Source organism: Argopecten irradians, chromosome 5 (assembly GCF_041381155.1).
Source record: "Argopecten irradians isolate NY chromosome 5, Ai_NY, whole genome shotgun sequence".
Lineage (NCBI taxonomy): Eukaryota > Metazoa > Mollusca > Bivalvia > Pectinida > Pectinidae > Argopecten > Argopecten irradians.
In genome coordinates this window covers 24937963-24949408 of record NC_091138.1, presented here as the reverse complement: position 1 = coordinate 24949408, position 11446 = coordinate 24937963, and the positions used below count along the sequence as shown (strand labels likewise).

The window sequence follows — 11446 nt, the reverse complement described above, 5'->3', positions numbered from 1 at the left end:
ACACATTTGATGTAATGTACAGTATTTCGTTTTAAATGTCTGACATTATAATAAAATATACACGTATCTTACTTACTATACCCACCACCCTGACATTTTAATGCATTGACAGTTCTAAGCTATTAACATGTATATGTAGAAAATTCGAATTACATACAAACTAAGATTGAAATGAGGAAAATATGGCTATATACATATTATGTAGTGCCTTGAGACATATCTTACATCGTTTGTTGTTATTTTGTATTCGTTATACATGTAATTAAAATTTAATATTAAATTGAATTTAAATTGAAAATGACAGTGTCATTAATTAAATGTGTCTTAATATGATATACACAACACTGGTATATCTATCTAATACGATGAAAAAGTTCGAAGCGACACATTCAGCAAATCGCTAGGAATCGACAGTATACTCATAACGAACCATACAGTCAATTTCGTCATGAAAAGCTACAAGCCATACAGTAGTCCCGGAATAAAAGACATGACTGTGGACATTCTAAATGATAATTTTTCACATACACTGTTAGGTTGTCTCTCCATACATAATTTGTTCTTTCTTACGATAATAAGGATGGCCTCACCTGCATGGTCATATTATTCCTAATTTGCATATTACAGAGTTATCTGAACTTGCGGGTAGGTATTGATTGTGACGCCATGTGTTTGCGAGCGTAACGTCATACGTTTCGGAGAAAACGACGTGAATTGCGCTCACAAAATAATGACGTAACAATCGATACCTACGCGCAAGGGAGCTAACTCTGTAATATGCAAAGACAGAATAATAACAACGGGCGGACCAGTCGTCCCACTCTCTTTATGCTGAACGGTAAGCAAGAGCAGAACCTGGTCAGGGGACAAACATCCAAACCAGAAGGCCAAAAGTGAGGCGATGTCAAGGTAGTCGTCCGCTAAATCTGCCTATATTATAAAGCTTTTTTAACATATATATATAATAATATAGGCAGATTTTGCGGACTAGTGTCAAGGGAGGCGTTAGATAATATCCTAAATTTAGTCGCCTTTAACGATCGTGCCATGTATGGTGCACCGTTGTACTATTTTCTCCGCTTTTGGATATCAAGAATTCGAATTTTGGATATTAAGAATGCAAATTTGGGATATCAAGAAATGTTTGTTATTTTTGGATATCAAGAATTAATCTTTTTTGGATATTCAAAAATCATTTATTGACATCCAAAATTCGAATTGTTGATAACAAGAAACGATTGTAATTTTGTATATAAGAAATTAAATTCTTCTTTTACAAAATAATAAACTCTCCCTTGTTTTACTAATGTTGAAACGATAATTTTGGATATCAAGAATTCGATTTCTTGATATCCAAAATTGAAAACTATTTATTGATATCCAAAATGTATTTCTTGATATCGAAAATTCGAATTTTGGATTTCAAGAAATGGTTGGCATTTTTGGATATCAATGATTCGAATTCTTGATATCAACAATTCGTTTTTAGATATCAAGAATTCGAATTATTGAAATCAATAAATCATTTAGAATTTTGGATATCCAAAAATAGAATATTTGATATAAATAAATCGTATTCCGGATATCTAAAAATCGTTATCTGAATATCCCAAATTGTATTTTTGTATATCAAAAATATTTTTGGATATTAATAATTAATTTTTGGATATCAAGAATTAGAATTTTGGATATCACTAATTCGAATTCTGGATATCCAAAAAGCGGAGAAAATAGTACAACGGGGCAGCAGTCATAATTCTAGCTGCAGGACCATATTATTTTTGTTACACATACACCTATAAAAAATATAAATGATACAAGGTTTGCTGTTTAATCAAGCAGGGTTATTTTTTTAACAAGAATTTTGCGTGTTGTCGAATTAGTTCCATAATTTTAAATCTAAAATCATATTTCATTTCCTAATCACCTTAAGACGAGGCCTATTTGAGAATGTTCACGTAATACACGCAAACAAATGGTATTACCGATATCATAATTGCGAAATTTGTCACCCAACGACACATTTAGTGGTCGCGCGACAAATATGGAAACATCCTATTATCAATAAAACGCCTCGAGTGCTGGTTCTGTAACAGAAATGACGGACGCATATTCCAAAAGGATGATCTAATTCTTCTTTGGAGAAACAAAAATATTATTACTGGTTTAGATATGTTCGAAGTGAGGGTTGTCTATGGTAACCTTTTGACATTATTGATACTATTATCGGTTGGTGTACTGCCTATACATATAAATTAATGCTTCTTATCCTCTCTGAAAGGCTTGCTTTCAATTAAACGATCTATTATTTTATGTGGTCAATGGGAAGTAATGCTGCCCGATTAAGAGTGCGATAGACATTAACTGGCCGCCATACAAAATGACCTATCGGGCGGACTACAAGCCTGGTCACCTAGTCGCATGTCCCTGCCCAACACTGTCATTGCTACACGTGTTGCATTCACCAGTATAATGGTACGCAGCAGATGACGATATTTGCACGTCGGCAATTGCATTCATTGCTAGTAATTGTTAATTAATCATAAAATTACGAACGCTTCCATAACTTGCAAGAATGACATTGCTTTGTGAGTCTGAGTGTGAAATTCCAGAATGTTGCATACATCACCATTAGAATCGGCAAATCAGCACGCCGCGGAGCTGTTTGACAATCCGCCGCACTAGTTCCAGGCCTAGGGAGACAAGCACCACCGAACGCTGAACACAGTCGGGAGTACGCCATCGGCCTTCTTCAACTTGTAACATCACAAGGATTAATATCTAAATAAGGTCGATAGGTTTTCTCGTTGTATTTTTTTTCTTCAAATATCAATACTTTGAATATTTCTCTGAAGCAGGATATATAACTGTTGACATTATACAGCGAATACAAACATCGCTGACAGAGAGAGTTGTCAATTGGACTCTAACAATGTACGTTATGCTACATATTTCATATTAATGTGTAGCGTTTAATATCGACTGTGTGTACAATCGATGTGAATGTGGATTTATGATGACAAAAGATTGACCAGACAATATATGCCGACTGACCACTATTTTCCTAGAAACCAACTGGACATGTGTAGTGTGGATACCAACTGAGCCGCGTGTCACGTTAAAGATTCCTGACCAGCGATTCTAGTGCCATGCAGACCTAAGGTAAGGCTCTAATTTAATGTTTGTCGTGAAAATTAACTTTAATCGCTTGTTTGACTTCCCTATAGCATGTTATGGTCGACCCAACGACCATGTCTACTTGTGTAATGTATTCAGTTCTCGAGACCCCTCTTTATTGCCACTATACTGATCGATTCACAGATTAAATACGATCGAACGAAACATTTCGGACGATAACGATGTGTCTTGACTAGTTTTGAATGGTTCTAGCTTCATTTATGTATATACTACTGGTGACTGTTCGATTAACACACTAATCATTGAAATAATCTGTTATATAAACGGCGCGGTAACCACATGGATTTTGGAACAAACTACGAAAATATTTGTTGGTATCAAACAAATACCAGAATGTATCGATATTTTATGGAAGGTCCATTGTTAGATGACCAATGATACGAGTACAGTTTTAGTATGCAAACCTAAGATCAAACATTTATTTTCATTCTATATTTGTGCCTATATTCGAAATTTATAAATTGCTTGTATAAACATACAACATTTTCCCAAGGTGCCGTTACCATAACTACCCTGTATACAATAGTGTCGGTGACGTTACCATAACTACCCTGTATACAATAGTGTCGGGACGTCACCATAACTACCATGTATTCAATATTGTCAGTCACGTTACCATAACAACTCTGTATATAAAAGTGTCGGGACGTTACCATGACTACCCTGTATATATACAAAGTGTCGGTGACGTTACCATAACTACCCTGTATATACAATAGTGTCGGTGACGTTACCATAACTACCCTGTATACAATAGTGTCGGTGACGTTACCATAACTACTCTGTATACAATAGTGTCGGTGACGTTACCATAACTACTCTGTATACAATAGTGTCGGTGACGTTACCATAACTACCCTGTATACAATAGTGTCGGTGACGTTACCATAACTACTCTGTATACAATAGTGTCGGTGACGTTACCATAACTACCCTGTATACAATAGTGTCGGTGACGTTACCATAACTACTCTGTATACAATAGTGTCGGTGACGTTACCATAACTACTCTGTATACAATAGTGTCGGTGACGTTACCATAACTACCCTGTATACAATAGTGTCGGTGACGTTACCATAACTACCCTGTATACAATAGTGTCGGTGACGTTACCATAACTACCCGGTATACAATAGTCGGTGACGTTACCATAACTACCCTGTATACAATAGTGTCGGTGACGTTACCATAACTACTCTGTATACAATAGTGTCGGTGACGTTACCATAACTACCCTGTATACAATAGTGTCGGTGACGTTACCATAACTACTCTGTATACAATAGTGTCGGTGACGTTACCATAACTACTCTGTATACAATAGTGTCGGTGACGTTACCATAACTACTCTGTATACAATAGTGTCGGTGACGTTACCATAACTACTCTGTATACAATAGTGTCGGTGACGTTACCATAACTACTCTGTATACAATAGTGTCGGTGACGTTACCATAACTACCCTGTATACAATAGTGTCGGTGACGTTACCATAACTACCCTGTATACAATAGTGTCGGTGACGTTACCATAACTACCCTGTATACAATAGTGTCGGTGACGTTACCATAACTACCCTGTATACAATAGTGTCGGTGACGTTACCATAACTACCCTGTATACAATAGTGTCGGTGACGTTACCATAACTACCCTGTATACAATAGTGTCGGTGACGTTACCATAACTACCCTGTATACAATAGTGTCGGTGACGTTACCATAACTACCCTGTATACAATAGTGTCGGTGACGTTACCATAACTACCCTGTATACAATAGTGTCGGTGACGTTACCATAACTACCCTGTATACAATAGTGTCGGTGACGTTACCATAACTACCCTGTATACAATAGTGTCGGTGACGTTACCATAACTACCCTGTATACAATAGTGTATACATAACTACCTGTAACAATAGTGTCGGTGACGTTACCATAACTACCCTGTATACAATAGTGTCGGTGACGTTACCATAACTACCCTGTATACAATAGTGTCGGTGACGTTACCATAACTACCCTGTATACAATAGTGTCGGTGACGTTACCATAACTACCCTGTATACAATAGTGTCGTGACGTTACCATAACTACTCTGTATACAATAGTGTCGGTGACGTTACCATAACTACCCTGTATACAATAGTGTCGGTGACGTTACCATAACTACCCTGTATACAATAGTGTCGGTGACGTTACCATAACTACCCTGTATACAATAGTGTCGGTGACGTTACCATAACTACCCTGTATACAATAGTGTCGGTGACGTTACCATAACTACCCTGTATACAATAGTGTCGGTGACGTTACCATAACTACCCTGTATACAATAGTGTCGGTGACGTTACCATAACTACCCTGTATACAATAGTGTCGGTGACGTTACCATAACTACCCGGTATACAATAGTGTCGGCGACGTTACCATAACTACCCTTTATACAAAAGTGTCGGTGACGTTACCATAACTACTCTGTATACAATAGTGTCGGTGACGTTACCATAACTACCCTGTATACAATAGTGTCGGTGACGTTACCATAACTACCCTGTATACAATAGTGGTCAATAGTCGGTGACGTTACCATAACTACCCTGTATACAATAGTCGGTGACGTTACCATAACTACCCGGTATACAATAGTCGGTGACGTTACCATAACTACTCTGTATACAATAGTGTCGGTGACGTTACCATAACTACCCTGTATACAATAGTGTCGGTGACGTTACCATAACTACCCTGTATACAATAGTGTCGGTGACGTTACCATAACTACCCTGTATACAATAGTGTCGGTGACGTTACCATAACTACCCTGTATACAATAGTGTCGGTGACGTTACCATAACTACCCTGTATACAATAGTGTCGGTGACGTTACCATAACTACCCTGTATACAATAGTGTCGGTGACGTTACCATAACTACCCTGTATATAAATACAATAGTGTCGGTGACGTTACCATAACTACCCTGTATACAATAGTGTCGGTGACGTTACCATAACTACCCTGTATACAATAGTGTCGGTGACGTTACCATAACTACCCTGTATACAATAGTGTCGGTGACGTTACCATAACTATCCTGTATACAATAGTGTCGGTGACGTTACCATAACTACTACTCTGTATACAATAGTGTCGGTGACGTTACCATAACTACCCTGTATACAATAGTGTCGGTGACGTTACCATAACTACCCTGTATACAATAGTGTCGGTGACGTTACCATAACTACCCTGTATACAATAGTGTCGGTGACGTTACCATAACTACTCTGTATACAATAGTGTCGGTGACGTTACCATAACTACTCTGTATACAATAGTGTCGGTGACGTTACCATAACTACTCTGTATACAATAGTGTCGGTGACGTTACCATAACTACCCTGTATACAATAGTGTCGGTGACGTTACCATAACTACCCTGTATACAATAGTGTCGGTGACGTTACCATAACTACCCTGTATACAATAGTGTCGGTGACGTTACCATAACTACCCTGTATACAATAGTGTCGGTGACGTTACCATAACTACCCTGTATACAATAGTGTCGGTGACGTTACCATAACTACCCTGTATACAATAGTGTCGGTGACGTTACCATAACTACCCTGTATACAATAGTGTCGGTGACGTTACCATAACTACCCTGTATACAATAGTGTCGTCGGTGACGTTACCATAACTACTCTGTATACAATAGTGTCGGTGACGTTACCATAACTACCCTGTATACAATAGTGTCGGTGACGTTACCATAACTACCCTGTATACAATAGTGTCGGTGACGTTACCATAACTACCCTGTATACAATAGTGTTGGTGACGTTACCATAACTACCCTGTATACAATAGTGTCGGTGACGTTACCATAACTACCCTGTATACAATAGTGTCGGTGACGTTACCATAACTACCCTGTATACAATAGTGTCGGTGACGTTACCATAACTACTCTGTATACAATAGTGTCGGTGACGTTACCATAACTACCCTGTATACAATAGTGTCGGTGACGTTACCATAACTACTCTGTATACAATAGTGTCGGTGACGTTACCATAACTACCGTTACAATATGTACTACAATATACAATAGTGTCGGTGACGTTACCATAACTACCTGTATACAATAGTGTCGGTGACGTTACCATAACTACTCTGTATACAATAGTGTCGGTGACGTTACCATAACTACCCTGTATACAATAGTGTCGGTGACGTTACCATAACTACCCTGTATACAATAGTGTCGGTGACGTTACCATAACTACCCTGTATACAATAGTGTCGGTGACGTTACCATAACTACCCTGTATACAATAGTGTCGGTGACGTTACCATAACTACCCTGTATACAATAGTGTCGGTGACGTTACCATAACTACTCTGTATACAATAGTGTCGGTGACGTTACCATAACTACCCTGTATACAATAGTGTCGGTGACGTTACCATAACTACTCTGTATACAATAGTGTCGGTGACGTTACCATAACTACCCTGTATACAATAGTGTCGGTGACGTTACCATAACTACCCTGTATACAATAGTGTCGGTGACGTTACCATAACTACCCTGTATACAATAGTGTCGGTGACGTTACCATAACTACCCTGTATACAATAGTGTCGGTGACGTTACCATAACTACCCTGTATACAATAGTGTCGGTGACGTTACCATAACTACTCTGTATACAATAGTGTCGGTGACGTTACCATAACTACCCTGTATACAATAGTGTCGGTGACGTTACCATAACTACCCTGTATACAATAGTGTCGGTGACGTTACCATAACTACCCGGTATACAATAGTGTCGGTGACGTTACCATAACTACTCTGTATACAATAGTGTCGGTGACGTTACCATAACTACCCGGTATACAATAGTCGGTGACGTTACCATAACTACCCTGTATACAATAGTGTCGGTGACGTTACCATAACTACCCTGTATACAATAGTGTCGGTGACGTTACCATAACTACCCTGTATACAATAGTGTCGGTGACGTTACCATAACTACCCGGTATACAATAGTCGGTGACGTTACCATAACTACTCTGTATACAATAGTGTCGGTGACGTTACCATAACTACCCTGTATACAATAGTGTCGGTGACGTTACCATAACTACCCGGTATACAAATAGTGTCGGTGACGTTACCATAACTTACTCTGTATACAATAGTGTCGGTGACGTTACCATAACTACCCTGTATACAATAGTGTCGGTGACGTTACCATAACTACCCTGTATACAATAGTGTCGGTGACGTTACCATAACTACCCTGTATACAATAGTGTCGGTGACGTTACCATAACTACCCTGTATACAATAGTGTCGGTGACGTTACCATAACTACCCTGTATAAAATAGTGTCGGTGACGTTACCATAACTACCCTGTATACAATAGTGTCGGTGACGTTACCATAACTACCCTGTATACAATAGTGTCGGTGACGTTACCATAACTACCCTGTATACAATAGTGTCGGTGACGTTACCATAACTACCCTGTATACAATAGTGTCGGTGACGTTACCATAACTACCTGTATACAATAGTGTCGGTGACGTTACCATAACTACCCTGTATACAATAGTGTCGGTGACGTTACCATAACTACCCTGTATACAATAGTGTCGGTGACGTTACCATAACTACCTGTATACAATAGTGTCGGTGACGTTACCATAACTACCCTGTATACAATAGTGTCGGTGACGTTACCATAACTACCCTGTATACAATAGTGTCGGTGACGTTACCATAACTACCCTGTATACAATAGTGTCGGTGACGTTACCATAACTACCCTGTATACAATAGTGTCGGTGACGTTACCATAACTACCCTGTATACAATAGTGTCGGTGACGTTACCATAACTACCCGGTATACAATAGTGTCGGTGACGTTACCATAACTACCCTGTATACAATAGTGTCGGTGACGTTACCATAACTACCCTGTATACAATAGTGTCGGTGACGTTACCATAACTACCCGGTATACAATAGTGTCGGTGACGTTACCATAACTACCCTGTATACAATAGTGTCGGTGACGTTACCATAACTACCCTGTATACAATAGTGTCGGTGACGTTACCATAACTACTCTGTATACAATAGTGTCGGTGACGTTACCATAACTACCCTGTATACAATAGTGTCGGTGACGTTACCATAACTACCCTGTATACAATAGTGTCGGTGACGTTACCATAACTACCCTGTATATTATAGTGTCGGTGACGTTACCATAACTACCCTGTATACAATAGTGTCGTGTGACGTTACCATAACTACCCTGTATACAATAGTGTCGTTACCATAATACGTTACCTCTACCTAACTACCCTGTATACAATAGTGTCGGTGACGTTACCATAACTACCCTGTATACAATAGTGTCGGTGACGTTACCATAACTACCCTGTATACAATAGTGTCGGTGACGTTACCATAACTACCCTGTATACAATAGTGTCGGTGACGTTACCATAACTACCCTGTATACAATAGTGTCGGTGACGTTACCATAACTACCCTGTATACAATAGTGTCGGTGACGTTACCATAACTACCCTGTATACAATAGTGTCGGTGACGTTACCATAACTACCCTGTATACAATAGTGTCGGTGACGTTACCATAACTACCCTGTATACAATAGTGTCGGTGACGTTACCATAACTACCCTGTATACAATAGTGTCGGTGACGTTACCATAACTACCCTGTATACAATAGTGTCGGTGACGTTACCATAACTACCCTGTATACAATAGTGTCGGTGACGTTACCATAACTACCCTGTATACAATAGTGTCGGTGACGTTACCATAACTACCCGGTATACAATAGTGTCGGTGACGTTACCATAACTACCCTGTATACAATAGTGTCGGTGACGTTACCATAACTACCCTGTATACAATAGTGTCGGTGACGTTACCATAACTACCCTGTATACAATAGTGTCGGTGACGTTACCATAACTACCCTGTATACAATAGTGTCGGTGACGTTACCATAACTACCCTGTATACAATAGTGTCGGTGACGTTACCATAACTACCCTGTATACAATAGTGTCGGTGACGTTACCATAACTACCCTGTATACAATAGTGTCGGTGACGTTACCATAACTACCCTGTATACAATAGTGTCGGTGACGTTACCATAACTACCCTGTATACAATAGTGTCGGTGACGTTACCATAACTACCCTGTATACAATAGTGTCGGTGACGTTACCATAACTACCCTGTATACAATAGTGTCGGTGACGTTACCATAACTACCCTGTATACAATAGTGTCGGTGACGTTACCATAACTACCCTGTATACAATAGTGTCGGTGACGTTACCATAACTACTATAACAAATACAATATAGTGTCGGTGACGTTACCATAACTACCCTGTATACAATAGTGTCGGTGACGTTACCATAACTACCCTGTATACAATAGTGTCGGTGACGTTACCATAACTACCTGTATACAATAGTGTCGGTGACGTTACCATAACTACCCTGTATACAATAGTGTCGGTGACGTTACCATAACTACCCTGTATACAATAGTGTCGGTGACGTTACCATAACTACCCTGTATACAATAGTGTCGGTGACGTTACCATAACTACCCTGTATACAATAGTGTCGGTGACGTTACCATAACTACTCTGTATACAATAGTGTCGGTGACGTTACCATAACTACCCTGTATACAATAGTGTCGGTGACGTTACCATAACTACCCTGTATACAATAGTGTCGGTGACGTTACCATAACTACCCTGTATACAATAGTGTCGGTGACGTTACCATAACTACCCTGTATACAATAGTGTCGGTGACGTTACCATAACTACCCTGTATACAATAGTGTCGGTGACGTTACCATAACTACCCTGTATACAATAGTGTCGGTGACGTTACCATAACTACCCTGTATACAATAGTGTCGGTGACGTTACCATAACTACCCTGTATACAATAGTGTCGGTGACGTTACCATAACTACCCTGTATACAATAGTGTCGGTGACGTTACCATAACTACCCTGTATACAATAGTGTCGGTGACGTTACCATAACTACCTCTGTATACAATATAGTGTCGGTGACGTTACCATAACTACTCTGTATACAATAGTGTCGGTGACGTTACCATAACTACCCTGTATACAATAGTGTCGGTGAC

At 39.2% G+C, this 11446-nt stretch overlaps 1 protein-coding gene across 1 annotated transcript in view; it reads left to right on the top strand.

Moving 5' to 3' along the window:
• Positions 1 to 2479: 2479 nt before the first annotated feature.
• Positions 2480 to 11446, top strand: part of LOC138323327 (uncharacterized) — a 60927-nt gene continuing 51960 nt past the window's right edge. The window contains exon 1 of the mRNA XM_069267863.1: positions 2480 to 3162. The gene's annotated coding sequence lies outside the window, so the exon portion shown is untranslated. The remainder of the gene's footprint in view (positions 3163 to 11446) is intronic.